This window comes from Lactuca virosa, chromosome 8 (assembly GCF_052849685.1).
Source record: "Lactuca virosa cultivar CGN04683 chromosome 8, Lactuca_virosa_CGN04683_v6, whole genome shotgun sequence".
NCBI lineage: Eukaryota > Viridiplantae > Streptophyta > Magnoliopsida > Asterales > Asteraceae > Lactuca > Lactuca virosa.
Genome location: NC_136433.1, coordinates 97098832 through 97112251, shown reverse-complemented (window position 1 = coordinate 97112251; position 13420 = coordinate 97098832). Strand labels below are relative to the sequence as shown.

General features: G+C 41.4%; 1 pseudogene; it reads left to right on the top strand.

Moving 5' to 3' along the window:
- The first annotated feature begins 274 nt into the window (after positions 1-274).
- LOC145133308 (3-ketoacyl-CoA synthase 11 pseudogene) lies at positions 275-2032 on the top strand (annotated as a pseudogene).
- The last annotated feature ends 11388 nt before the right edge of the window (positions 2033-13420 follow it).

Here is a 13420-nt window from a genome sequence, read left to right as displayed (position 1 = left end):
ATACTTATTTGTCCATGCAAATGCATATGTATCTCTAAAGTAGCATCATGCATGGCAGTATTATTTAGCAGTAACTTAGGAATTAATATTACGTACACATGACGGCATGCCACTACCAAAAACAATTTAGCTGTATGAAACCACAGGTTAGAATATCGTACACAAGAAATAATAACTTATCTTGGTCCGTATAATTAAAGTACTATGCCGTGTGAAAAATACTTGATTTCCTTTAGATTGTTCAGGAAAACGGTTTATGTATGTATATATATAGGCTTTCTGTTAGCAATCGTAAGCCTAGAGACACAACCCTCTTCCCTTATTGTCAAGTATGCGAAGTCCACGTATCTTGCATAACTTCCAGGACCAATGTAAGTTGCATAAGTTTATATCCATGAAAACTCACTGCTAATTCTAGGATTCTAGTCGATCTCTAATTAGAATACCCTAGCCTCCATTAAAAAAATCACATCCACCAACAAGATTTGGTAGCTTGAAGAGATTTCATACCAGCATCATGTTCATCATCAACCTCAACTTGAAAGAAATTATGTTCTTAGCCCTACTAATCATGAGTCTTCTTCTGTTATATTTTTTCATGACCAAAAAACCTTCATGCAAAGTTTACTTAATAGATTCGGCATGTTACAAGCCTCCAAATTCTCAGAAGTGCAGTAAAGAGATGCTTACGAAAAGAGCAACAGACGCCGGATATTTCTCAGAAGGGACACTGGATTTCATGAGAAAAACTCTTGAAAGATCTGGGCTTGGTGACTCCACTTATCTGGCAGAGATCTTTTTCGAAGAATCACAACAGTATACCCCATCCATGAAAGATTCGAGAAGGGAAGCTGAGATGGCCATTTTTGGATCCATAGATATGCTTCTGGCTAAAACAGGTGTAAGAAGTGATTATATTGGGATCCTAATTGTGAATTGTTGTATCTATAACACAATGCCATCTCTTTCTAGCATAATAGTTAATCAGTATAAGCTTCCAGAGAATGTCGTGAGCTACAATCTTGTTGGCATGGGATGCAGCGCAGGACTTCTAGCAATAGGACTTGCTAAACAGCTCCTACAGGTGCACCAAAACACCTACGCTTTGATAGTGAGTACGGAGACAATTACCGAGAACTGCTACATCGGAGAAGATCTTTCCAAGTTCATCATCAACTGCCTGTTTCGTATAGGCGGCGCCGCCATACTCCTCTCCAACCGCTCCTCCGACCACCATAATTCCAAATACCGCCTTCTTCACACCGTACACAACAACACATCAAGATCAGATCGCTCTTATAACTGCATATTTCAGGAAGAAGACATCGCCGGGACAGTCGGCGTCACCATCAATAAAGACCTTCTCACCGCCGCTATTGCCACCATCGAAGCAAACCTAACCGCTTTAGGTTACTTAATCCTTCCGAAAACAGAGAAACTCCTCTACGTAGTAAACTGCATCGCCAGAAACCTCCTTCCGGGATACAAAATCCAGTCTTACGTACCTAACTACGGCAAGGCCGTCAATCACTTCCTCCCTCACGTCGGCGGGAAGCCGGTGCTCGATGAACTGCAGAAGACCCTACGGTTTTCTGAAGCCGTCATGGAAGCTTCGAGAATGACACTGTACAGGTACGGAAACACCTCCAGCAGCTCGATATGGTATGAGCTGGCGTACGTTGAGGCACAGGGTCGGGTCAAAAAAGGTGACCGGGTCTGGCAGATGGCATTCGGGTCGGGTTTCAAGTGCAGTAGTGTGATTTGGCGTGCAATGAAGACGGTTGATTATGATGACAAGAATCCATGGACGGACGAGATTGCTGGGTTCCCAGTGACTTTGGACGAATGTGAACCAATGCCGGTCTTTTTTGAACCTACCAAGAATAATTAATTAATCTTCCATTTTATTTTTAAGCACTCGATTACTTCTCTATTACAATTTACACATACAATCTTACATTGTAATAATAAATCCTTTGTTTGTAATGGAAATAATTTCCTCAATTTATGTACCGTGAATATTAATGTTTCACTCTTTGTTTTACCTTGGTGCTAGGATGTACCATCAAAATGATTCTCATGACTTGATTTGTTAAATATCCATATTTCAATGTTTTTCTTAAAGAGATGAATTAAAAATGAAGGTCTAGCAAATAATTAAACTTAACCAATTACAAGGGGTTTATAAGCCAATTGATCATATTGACCTTACTCATAAAAGTTCTATTACTAGACCAATTAAAAGAACACAAAATTATGCTATCAACAAAGTAGAATTTCAAAATCTCCAAAGCATCCAATACGTAGTGATTACAATAACTTCTGGTGTCTCTTTTTGCCATTGAAGCATTACACCATCGTCTACCCACGACAACCACTTAGAAAATGAGAACACCAACGGGACTGTAAAACCACACCAAATCGCTAAGGTTAGCCAAACATCAGACGCCACTTGACGCGAGCACAAAATATGATGTAACATGTCAATGATGAGGTACTTCTAATTTTGACCCTATATTTGAATAATATTGTATTTTGACCCCCTGAAGTTGAAAAGATTGCAAGATTGGCCCATAGTGACATTGTGGTAATTTTTTTAGACTTGAGGTTAGTACGTTGGGCGTACAATGTGTACGCTGAGCGTACTAGGGCGGACCCTAGTACGCAGGGTGTACGCGCAGTATGTCCAAACCCTAATTTTTAGGGTTTTGGCTATATATAAACACCATTATAACTTTATGCCTCATATCCTCAGTAGTCTCCCTCTATGAAAAATGTATTTAAGCAACCCTAAGTGTGAGGAGACCATTTTTGAGCCCATTGGAGTGTTTTGGAGGTGTGTTTGTAGAAGAAGAAGGTGGTGAGAAGAGCTTGGAGCTTGGAAACGTTTTGGATATGAGATTCCCTCATTGTTTGCAACCTCCAGGAAGTATAAAGCTTGCAACTTTATCACTCCATCTTGTAGATCTAGACATTTCATTCCATTAAGTTACTTTTTTTCCTAATATGGTGATTCTTGAGCATGACATGTTCTTCACCCATTAAGTCGTCATTTCAGACCATAGGAAGGGTCTTAAGTTATAAAAATATGGTCTTGAGGGTTAGTGTTACTCCATGCATTCTTTAGAAGGTCTTAAAGCATTAAGATGTTGTACTTTGGGGTATTGGGCACATATGGACATGTAAAGTCATAAAGTTGGAAACTTTATGACACTTGAGGGTAATTTAGCCTTGGATCTAAAGTTTGGACGTGAATGCTTAATGTATTAGGCACTTAATGGGAAAAATGAGATTTTTGGCGTACGTCGTGCGTACCTCAGTGTATGCTATGTGTACGTGGTCCACTCCCCCATTTTCCAGTCACCTCGAGTACGCCCCGCATACCTATGGAGTACGCCCAGCGTACTCGCCCTGAGTCGACTCGGTTGGGTTGACTCGGTTGGGTTGACTCAGTTGACTTGTTAGTTCTGACCAAGTTTGACCAAGGGTAATTCAGGAAATTGTGATTATTTTATTAATGGGAAATGTTTGGACATTTTGGACTTGGGTGGAGCCGATATTCGGGATCAGAGTATTGATCAGTTTTTCGTCAGGCAGTGAGGTGAGTTTTCCTCCCTGTACTTACGGGTCAAAGGCACCAAGGTCGGCCCATTGGATTGATATCCTGCTACACATTGATATGCTGAGTATGGGATAGATCTGTATGATTATATGATATTTGTTGATATGCATAGACCGGTAGATCTATAAGAGTACCTGCGATTTCTGACTACATGATTATCTGTCTGTTGATTATGCTTGTTAGTTGTTATATGTCGACATATTGTGTTGGGTTGAGGTTGTACTGCTTTGTGTTGTAGCCAACAAACCCGGGAGCATTCCAGATATGAGCTGAGGGTTGATTGGCATGCCAGACTCATACTGAGGGCTCGAGAGCATTCCCCATACAAGTTGAGGGTCGGTTGGTATGCAAAACTCATATACTGAGGGCCTGAGGGTATTTTAGTCCGATGACTAAGTGAACCCGATGTATATTGGCATTCCAGTCCGATGACTAACTGGTTCAGGGGTAATCTAGACCGTTGGCTATGGACCCGGGGGTATTTCAGTTCGATGACTGATTGGACTGAAACATCCCAAAAATACGGTCCAAAAATTTCGTTTAAAAATCATTTAAGAAAACCATAATTCATCAACATCATAATAAAATCACAAGTCATGTATCCCAAAGACATCATATCAAGATACTGTATCAAAACCAAGTATCAAAACATCATAGTCTAAAACATCCCAGGCTATAAACTGTGGTGTGTGTCATGCAGTCATCCCGAGCTCTTCCCCTTGCTAGTGGAAGTACCTGAAATCAAAACTAAAACTGTAAGCACGAAGCTTAGTGAGTCTCCCCAATCTACCACATACTATACACATAACATGCAACTAGGAGATACGGGCCCCACCCACTCTCATGGAGATTCGGGCCCCTCCCACACTCCATTGTCTAGGAGATTCGGGCCTCGCCCACACTCCGATGTCTAGGAGATTCGGGCCCTTCCCACACTCCGCTACTACATGCATACAAGTATCATACAGACAACAAGTATATCAATTCCTATCAAGCAGTCACATATCTATACTCAATTAATACTACAAGATTCGGTCCCCGCCCATACTCGGCTACTATGAGATTCAGGCCCCGTCCACACTCAGCTACTAACATATCATACTACGGGCCGACATTGGTGTCGTAGACCCGTTCCTACTGAAGGAAACTCACCTCGCAAAGATGACTGCTGAAATCTCGATTGAGGAATCTCCAACGGCTGCTCCCACGACTCCCCGACTATTATTATCACAATAACACTTAGTCAAAACTTAATAATTCTCCTTTGGGTAAAATGACCATTTTACCCCTGGTCAAAGTCAACGCTTTGGTCAAAGTCAACCTTCTGGTTGACCTAACTCGTCGATTTGCTCCATCAACTCGTCGATTCCTAGAACCTGAAATCGCGATCTAACTCGTCGAGTCTCCCCCCCCCCCCCCGACTCGTTGGTGGTTGTCGAGGCCAACAAAAAAAAATATCCTAAATATTACACACTAAAATAGCGTATAGTGGTAAAGGGGTCGTATCCCTGGAGATTGGTTCAATTTTATAACTCTATGAAAAATCTCTTTGTAAAAATACTTGTAAAATGACAATAAATTAAAAATGGGGGTTTTGGTCTTTTGAAATACTTGAAATAAACTAGAATTAAACTAAGATTTAAATAGACAATTTCAACAAAAATAAGAATTTGATGTAAAATCATTAAGAGAATGATGGTTGACTTAAGGTTTCCTCGCTTTGACTTTTGATGAACACATCATTAGAATCCAATGGTGCAATACTTGATTCAAATCTTTACTTTGGCTATAGTAATCCAAGAAGCTTGAGATTACCTAGACTTTTCTTAGTTGTTAAAATGGTTAGAGAAGCTCATAACAATTTCCTTAGTCAAAGTCACAATTTCCATTAAGCATGTAATTTGTGAAAGTCAACTAGCATTAAGAACCAAAAAGTCACCAAATCCAAGAGGAGTCAAATGCTTTCACTACCATGTTGGAGAAAATGTTTTTATGATTGTGTGAAGCAAAAACAACACAAAAATCATTTGTTGCTTGCTAATTTGAGGATCATTTACTTAATCAAGAAATTATCCAACTAATCACCACAAACACATTTAAACTCATGAATAAAAACATACAAGTAGTGATAAGATGTTAAAACACAAAACATTCCCATAAAGATTTAAGAACAAGTTCATGGATTCTTCAACATTCAACAAAAGTTCAAAGGATTCAACAAAAGTCAACCAAGATTAGTTTAGCCAAGCATGGCTAAACTCAAAGAAACAAATTTAGAGAAGATTGTACCAAACATTAAACAATAATCAAGAGGTGAAAAGATGATGTTCTTGAGGTGTTCTTGGCCTTCAAAAATCTTCAAAACTCCAGAGAGAATGCTCAAAAATCGGATGTCCAAGAGTCCCCCAAAAGATGGGCACCAACCTTCCTCAAATAGCCTTCCAAATGGATTTCCGAAATTACCCCTGCAGGGCCTTGCGCGACCCGCGTGCTGTTGCGCGGGTGGGTTGTGCGGGTGGTTCCTGAATGTGGTCTCTTTGAGGTTTGGGCCTCCATAGCTTAGCCCACTTGGCCCAGTTCGAGTCCAATCAGCTCCTAGCCCATTTTTCTTCAAGTTTTCTTCAATTTAAGCCCAATTTGGCTTCTCCAAATGATCCATAGCTTCCGAAATCGACCGATCATCAATCTCTGCACGCTCGAATATTCTCCCGCATCTTGCAAAATTAAAGTTTATTTCTTCCAAGCCTTCAATTAATAAGCAAGCCGACTCCAAGTATCAACTCCATGATTATAAAGCCCAAGATCCTTGACATCCTCTAAGTCCAATCGCTTCCTAAAGATCCCACTCCGCTAATCTCCTTAAAATCTGCAATTAAGCTTACAAAACTAGAAAGTACCCGAAATTGTCATAAAATAACAAAAAGGAAAATATGCCTGGAAATTAACTAAATTATGGATGAAATATGCTAAAATAAACTATAAAAATAAGTAAATAAAATGAAACTATCACTCGCCGATTTCCCAGGCTACTCATTGTCGCGATCTACCGAATCAACTCGTCGAGTCCCTTCACCGACTTGTCGAGTTCTTCCTTAAGCTAAATCGGGACAACACAATCCAACTCGTCGAGTTCCTATATAGACTCGACGAGTTCCTCTGTCTGTTTGGTCATCTTAACAGATTAAGCCTCTACTCTCCAATCCAACATCCATACTTCATCTACATACTAAAAATGATCTTTTAGGGGTAAAGTTTCCAACTTTACTCGTTGATAACCCTCCTTAATGGGTTTATCTAAAACCCTAATTCATTAAGACATAGATATTTGTCCACAAGTCCTTATTACTCCAACTCAAAGAATGAAAATGAAGATCTAAGCCCTAGACACCCAATGAACACGTAAAGTCTCGGACTTTACTTCCATGCATGGCCCTTTGGGGCTTAAAATGCCATAATTGTTGGATTAGGTGTCTAAGCCCATAACTATATTTGGTATGTACTTGACCCGATTGTAGCATGGTCCTTTTGGGTTGCCTTCACCAAAGCAACTTGGCTGGATGAATTATGGAGAAAGAGGTTAATTATGATTTATTAATATATTATGTGATTAATATATTAAAAGAGAAATCATATTATTTAATTGATATTGGTTAAGAATTAATTTAGATTAATTTTGTGGTCAAAAGAGATTAATTAAATTAAGGGGACTGATCTTGTAATTATCAGATAATTGCAAAATGGGTTGAGGATCTCTTAGATAAGAGATGGACGATTTTATATGGAAGACCATATAGAGATCGTCCAAGGCTAGGTTCTGGAAGGATCTTGTGGGATGCTTAGAGCTTAAGCAACCAGATTAGGTCTTTGACTGAAACCCTAATTCCTCACCTATATAAGGAACCCTTGGGCACCTATTTTCGGCTACCAGAAACCTTAGAAGGATTCCTAGAGCCGATTTTAGCATCCCTCTCTCTCTCTCTCTCTCATATTCTCCAACTTGCTTTTTGGTGTTTGTAATCTATTAGAGGCATCACATTTGAGGTGCTAAGTTCTCAAAGGCTCAAGGTTCTCAAGCTACAATTGAAAGGTAATATCCTAACCCTTCATTGGATGTAGATTTTGATTTTTTGTATGCTAGATATAGGGTTTACAAGCTTTGGATGATTATTGCATGTACAATTAGAAAAACTAGATCCAAAGCTTTAGGGTTTGCATGTGCACCATAGGATTGTTGTAATGCTCAAAACCCATCAGTGGTATCAGAGCCTAGGCTGTTCTTCAATTGTAATTGATGCAAAGTTAAATCTTCAAAGATGGAAAATTTTGATTTTTGGTTTCTGACTCGACTCACGACGTGACACAGGGCTTGTCACGATGTGAGTGCGGCTATGCTGCAGAATTTCAAATTTTTTTTCCCTAATTTGATTTGGATAATTACCATAAATTATTTTTCAAATTAAAATCAGATTTCTCTGTTATGGTAATTGATGTCCTAATCAAATTAAAGGATAATTGTGAAATTTAAGATAATTACCTGTTTTATATGATAAAAAATTAATTATTTGTATTTTTGATTTGAATTATCTTGTCTTGAAAAAGATTAGGTCAAATTATGTGATAAATATTAATTATATGATATTTAATTATTTTTCAAATTTGATCTAAAAGATATTTTGAAAAGTTTCAAAATTTGCCCTCAAGTTTTGGAGTTTAAATTTTAATTAAAAAGATTTAATTTTGAAATATTTAAATTCTAAACCCTAGAGTTTTAAAAGTTTAAAATGCAACCCTTATACTATTATAATATTAAAAGATTAATAGTTATATATATATATATATATATATATATATATATATATATATATATATATATATATATATATGTGTGTGTGTTTGTGTGTGTGTATAAGACGAGTCAGTCTTACCGTTAGTAGGCCTCCTTCACGAAATCGGTCTATAAGGGGGGTATAATGTTACTGCCTATAAAATGGTGGTTTAATGGGTGTCCACTCTCACCCACCGCTTCCTTGATTGGCGGAGGGTCGTTAGCCGAACGGGTAGGATAGGACAACTAATTCCTCATTAATAGGTATAATGATTATATAAAGTAACTAAATGTTTTTTATAAATTCCCAATCTTGGTTACTTTAGGAAAAATGTGAAAATGTATGCTATTCCATGAAATTGCACTTTGCACCTTGCCAAGTTGTTAGTTGAGTGTGTGTGGTTAACCGACACACTAATTTGGGATAAGCAAATGTAACGACCCAAAGTTTACAAAGAAATTTTTCATTTTTAATTAGTCAACCATTTTCATAAAACATAAAGATTCCAATAATCGTTTTCAAAACCATCAACATAACATTACAACATTATTTTCAAAACATTAGAGTGTCCCCCAAACCAAATCGGAAAAGAGAGATAGAGTGCACGCCGCATCATCACGCCTTGCCTTTACCCTTGGACTCCGATGTACCTGAAACAAATCCACAAACGGTAAGCTGAAAGCTTAGTGAGTCCCCCAGAGCATACCCCACACAAACCACATATCATATTAGCTATAAAGCTACCTCTACCACATATCACATGTCAATTAGCCATGAAGCTATCTCTACCGTTAGCCATAAAGGCTATCTCTACCATCAGCCATAAAGGCTGTCTCTAGCATTGGCCATAAGGCCGTCTCTGCCATTAGCCATACGGCTATCTCTACCGTTAGCCACAAAGGCTATCTCTACCACATATCATGCACAAATACATATCACACCTCTACATAACAAGTAAACCAACTATCGCAAAATGGGCCGGCCTTGGTGCCTTAGACCCATTAGTATGGTAAGAAGACTCACCTCACAAAGCTGAATCGAAAACTGAATTTAGGTATGCCCTATGCTGCTCTTCCCAACTGCCTATAATCAACGAGTAATATTTCAGCATAGTCCCATAAATACCCCCAGGGTCAACCCTGGTCAAAGTCAAAGTCTATAGTCAAGGTTACCAGTCCATATTGACCTTGACTCGTCGAGTACAATCATTCACTCGTCGGGTTCCATGCTTAACTCGTCGACTCGCCAAGTCACTCGAGGGACTCGTCGAGTTCCTTGGTGTTTACGGCCGTAAACCACCAACCGTACACCTTTGACCGTAAACCCTTGGCCGAACACCCTTGGCCGTAAACCATTGGCCGTAAACCCTTGGCCGTAAACGAGAAAACCCTCTCGACTCGCCGAGTCACTTGTACGACTCGTCGAGTCCCCCAAAGTTAATCATGATTACGGTCCTTTCCAGTGGGACTTAAGGTCCCAAACTTTAGATCCATCATCTCCTATTATAGATTTCACGTAAAGTTACAAACTTTACGTGCATGCAGGGCCTTTCATAACCGTAAACACCAAAACTAATCCTCCAACAAGGTTTTCATTCATGGGGAGGGAATAAGCTTACAAAGCATGCAATTTTATGATATTTGGGACCTAGTGAGGTTCAGATCTGGAACCATACCCTTGTGATAGGTCCAGATCTAGGCTTGCTTCCTTTTCCTCAAAGTTGGTTCATGAACTCCCAATTAGAATATAGGCTTAAGGTAACAGATTCATACCTCAATTTGATGCCCAAGACGAATTAGATGCTAGATCCAGTGTTTTCCCCTTGATTCTTCTTCTCCAAGCTTGGATTCCTTCCCAAATTCCCAAAGTCAAGCTCTCAAATGCACACACTTCACACACAAGGGAGTTTGCGGCCGTACACAGTCTCTTATGATGCTAAGGGAGGATACAAGAGCGTTTAATGAGGCTTATATAGGGGCAAACCCCAAAATTAGGGTTTTTCATTAAACAGCCCTGGCTCCTCAAGTCACCCTTCTGACTCGCCGAGTCACTTCCGATTCGTGCCCCTAAAATACGAACCTACTCGACGAGTTGAGCTCCCAACTCGTCGAGTCCATGCTCAAGTCCTTTCCAATTCAATCCAAGTGTTACAAGTCTCCCCCACTTGAACTAGACTTCGTCCTCGAAGTCTGCTGACTCAAACAAATTGGGGTAATGATATCGCATCTCCTCTTCCGGTTCCCAAGTCGATTCGGAGCCCTTCCGATGTTGCCATTGCACTTTCACCATTATTAGTTCCTTATTCCGAAGAGCCTTCATCTTCCTATCCAAGATGGAAACGGGATTCTCGATGTAGTTCAAGCTCTCATCCACCTGGATATCACCTAATGAGACAACCGCAGCCTCGTCTATGACACACTTCCGAAGTTGCGACACATGGAACGTGTTGTGAATCTGGCTAAGCTCCTCTGTCAGATTCAAGCGATATGCTACTTTGCCCACCCGGGTCGTGATCCTGAACGGGCCTATATACCGAGGCCCCAGCTTGCCCCTCTTCCGAAACTTGATGATCCCTTTCCAGGGCAACACCTTCAGCAACACGAAATCCCCCACTTGAAACTCAAGATCTGATCGCCGTCGGTCAGCATAGCTTTTCTGACGGCTCTGCGTGACCTGCTACCGGTCGCGCACCTGCTGAATCAACCCAGTAGTCTTGAGCACTACTTCAGTGCTTCCCATGACCCGGTGTCCAACCTCATCCCAACAAACCGGGGTCCTACACCTCCGACCATATAACATCTCAAACGGAGCTCGATCGATACTGGCATGATAACTGTTATTGTACGAAAACTCTGCCAGTGGGAGATACGTATCCCAACTCCCTCCAAAATCCAACACGCATGCCCGCAACATATCCTCCAGTATCTAGATCGCTCTCTCACTCTGACTGTCGGTCTGGGGGTGGTATGTCGTGCTAAAATGTAGCTAAGTGCCCAACTCCTCATGGAATATCTTCTAGAACCTGGATGTGAACCGAACATCACGATCAGAGACTACCGATATGGGAACCCCATGCCTAGCCACCACCTCACGTACGTAAATATCCGCTAACTTTTCTGCGGATATACTTTCTGATATCATAATGAAATGGGCACTCTTCGTTAGTCTATTCGCAATCACCCATATGGCATCCACACCCCTCGACGTCCTTGGCAACTTCGTAATGAAGTCCATCGTGATTTCCTCCCACTTCCACATGGGAATGGGTAGCGGCTGGACCTTACCATGAGGTCGTTGATGCTCGGCCTTGACCTTCCTGCAGGTCAAGCACCGCTTTACAGACCACACAATTTCCCGCTTCATGCATGGCCACCAATAGCTCAGCCTCAAGTCCCTATACATTTTTGTAGCTCCTGGATGTATAGAGAACCTGGACTTATGCGCTTCCTCCAATATCTTTTGTCTCACTCCCCCAGTCGTCGGTACCCACAACCGACTACACTGCGTCAATAGGCCTCGACTATCCTTAACAAACAAAGGATACTGCCCTCGGATCCTTTCTACCTTCCAATTCTCTTTCTTTACTCCCTCAACCTGAGCCTTTTTGATCATCTCCAACAATGGAGAGATCACTGTCATCCTCAAACGCACATTCCCAATCGGGGAACCTGTAGTCTTACGGCTCAAAGCGTCGGCCACTACGTTAGCCTTCCCTGGGTGGTATAGAATCTCGCAATCATAGTCTTTTAGCACGTCCAACCACCTTCTTTGTCGCATGTTGAGGTTCTATTGGTCCATAAAATACTTCAGACTCTTGTGGTCGGTGTAAATGGTGCACCGTGCTCCATACAAGTAATGCCTCCAAATCTTGAGGGCAAACACCATTGCCCCCAGTTCCAGATCGTGAGTAGGGTAATTTGCCTCATGAGGCTTCAGTTGTCGCGAGGCATATGCTATCACATGCCCTCTTTGCATCAGTACCGCACCTAACCCTAAAATCGATGCGTCACAGTACACCACCAGATCATCTAATCCCTCTGGTAAAACAAGGATCGGAGCCTCGCACAATTTCCGCCTCAAGGTCTCGAAGGCCAACAGCTGATCCGTACCCCACCGAAACGTCACATTCTTCTTGGTTAGTCGTGTCAATGGCACAACAATCTTGGAGAAGTCCTGAATAAATCTCCGATAATAACCCGCTAAACCCAAGAAGCTACGAATCTCTGATGCATTCTTTGGTACTTCCCACCGCATCACACCCTCAACCTTGGCTGGATCAATTGAAATACCCTCCTGATTGATGATATGCCCCAAGAATTGTACCTCTCGCAGCCAGAAATCACACTTGGAGAACTTGGCATACAATCTCTCCGCTCTTAGGGTCTCCAGCACCTCCCTTAAGTGTCGTTCGTGCTGCTTCCTGGTCTTAGAATAGACCAGGATATCATCGATGAAAACGATCACCGACCGATCCAGCATCGATCTACACACCCTATTCATAAGGTCCATGAACGCTGTTGGGGCATTGGTGAGCCCAAACGATATCACTACAAACTCATAATGCCCATACCGAGTCCTGAAAGCCGTCTTTGGTATATCCTCATCCCGAATCCTCATCTGATGGTATCCCGACCGATGATCAATCTTGGAAAACCAAGACGCACCCTGCAGCTGATCGAACAAATCATCGATCCTTGGCAACGGATAACGGTTCTTCACCGTTAGCTTGTTCAGCTCTCTATAATCGATGCACATCCTATGGGATCCATCCTTCTTTTTCATGAAAAGGATTGGTGCTCCCCACGGGGAACTGCTCGGACGAATAAACCCTCGATCTAACACCTCCTGAAGCTGTGTAGATAACTCTTGCATCTCGGGTGGTGCCAACCGATATGGTGCCTTTGCTATCGGAGCGGCACCCGGCACCAAATCAATGCGAAACTCCACCTGCCTCTCCGGAGGCACCCCTGGT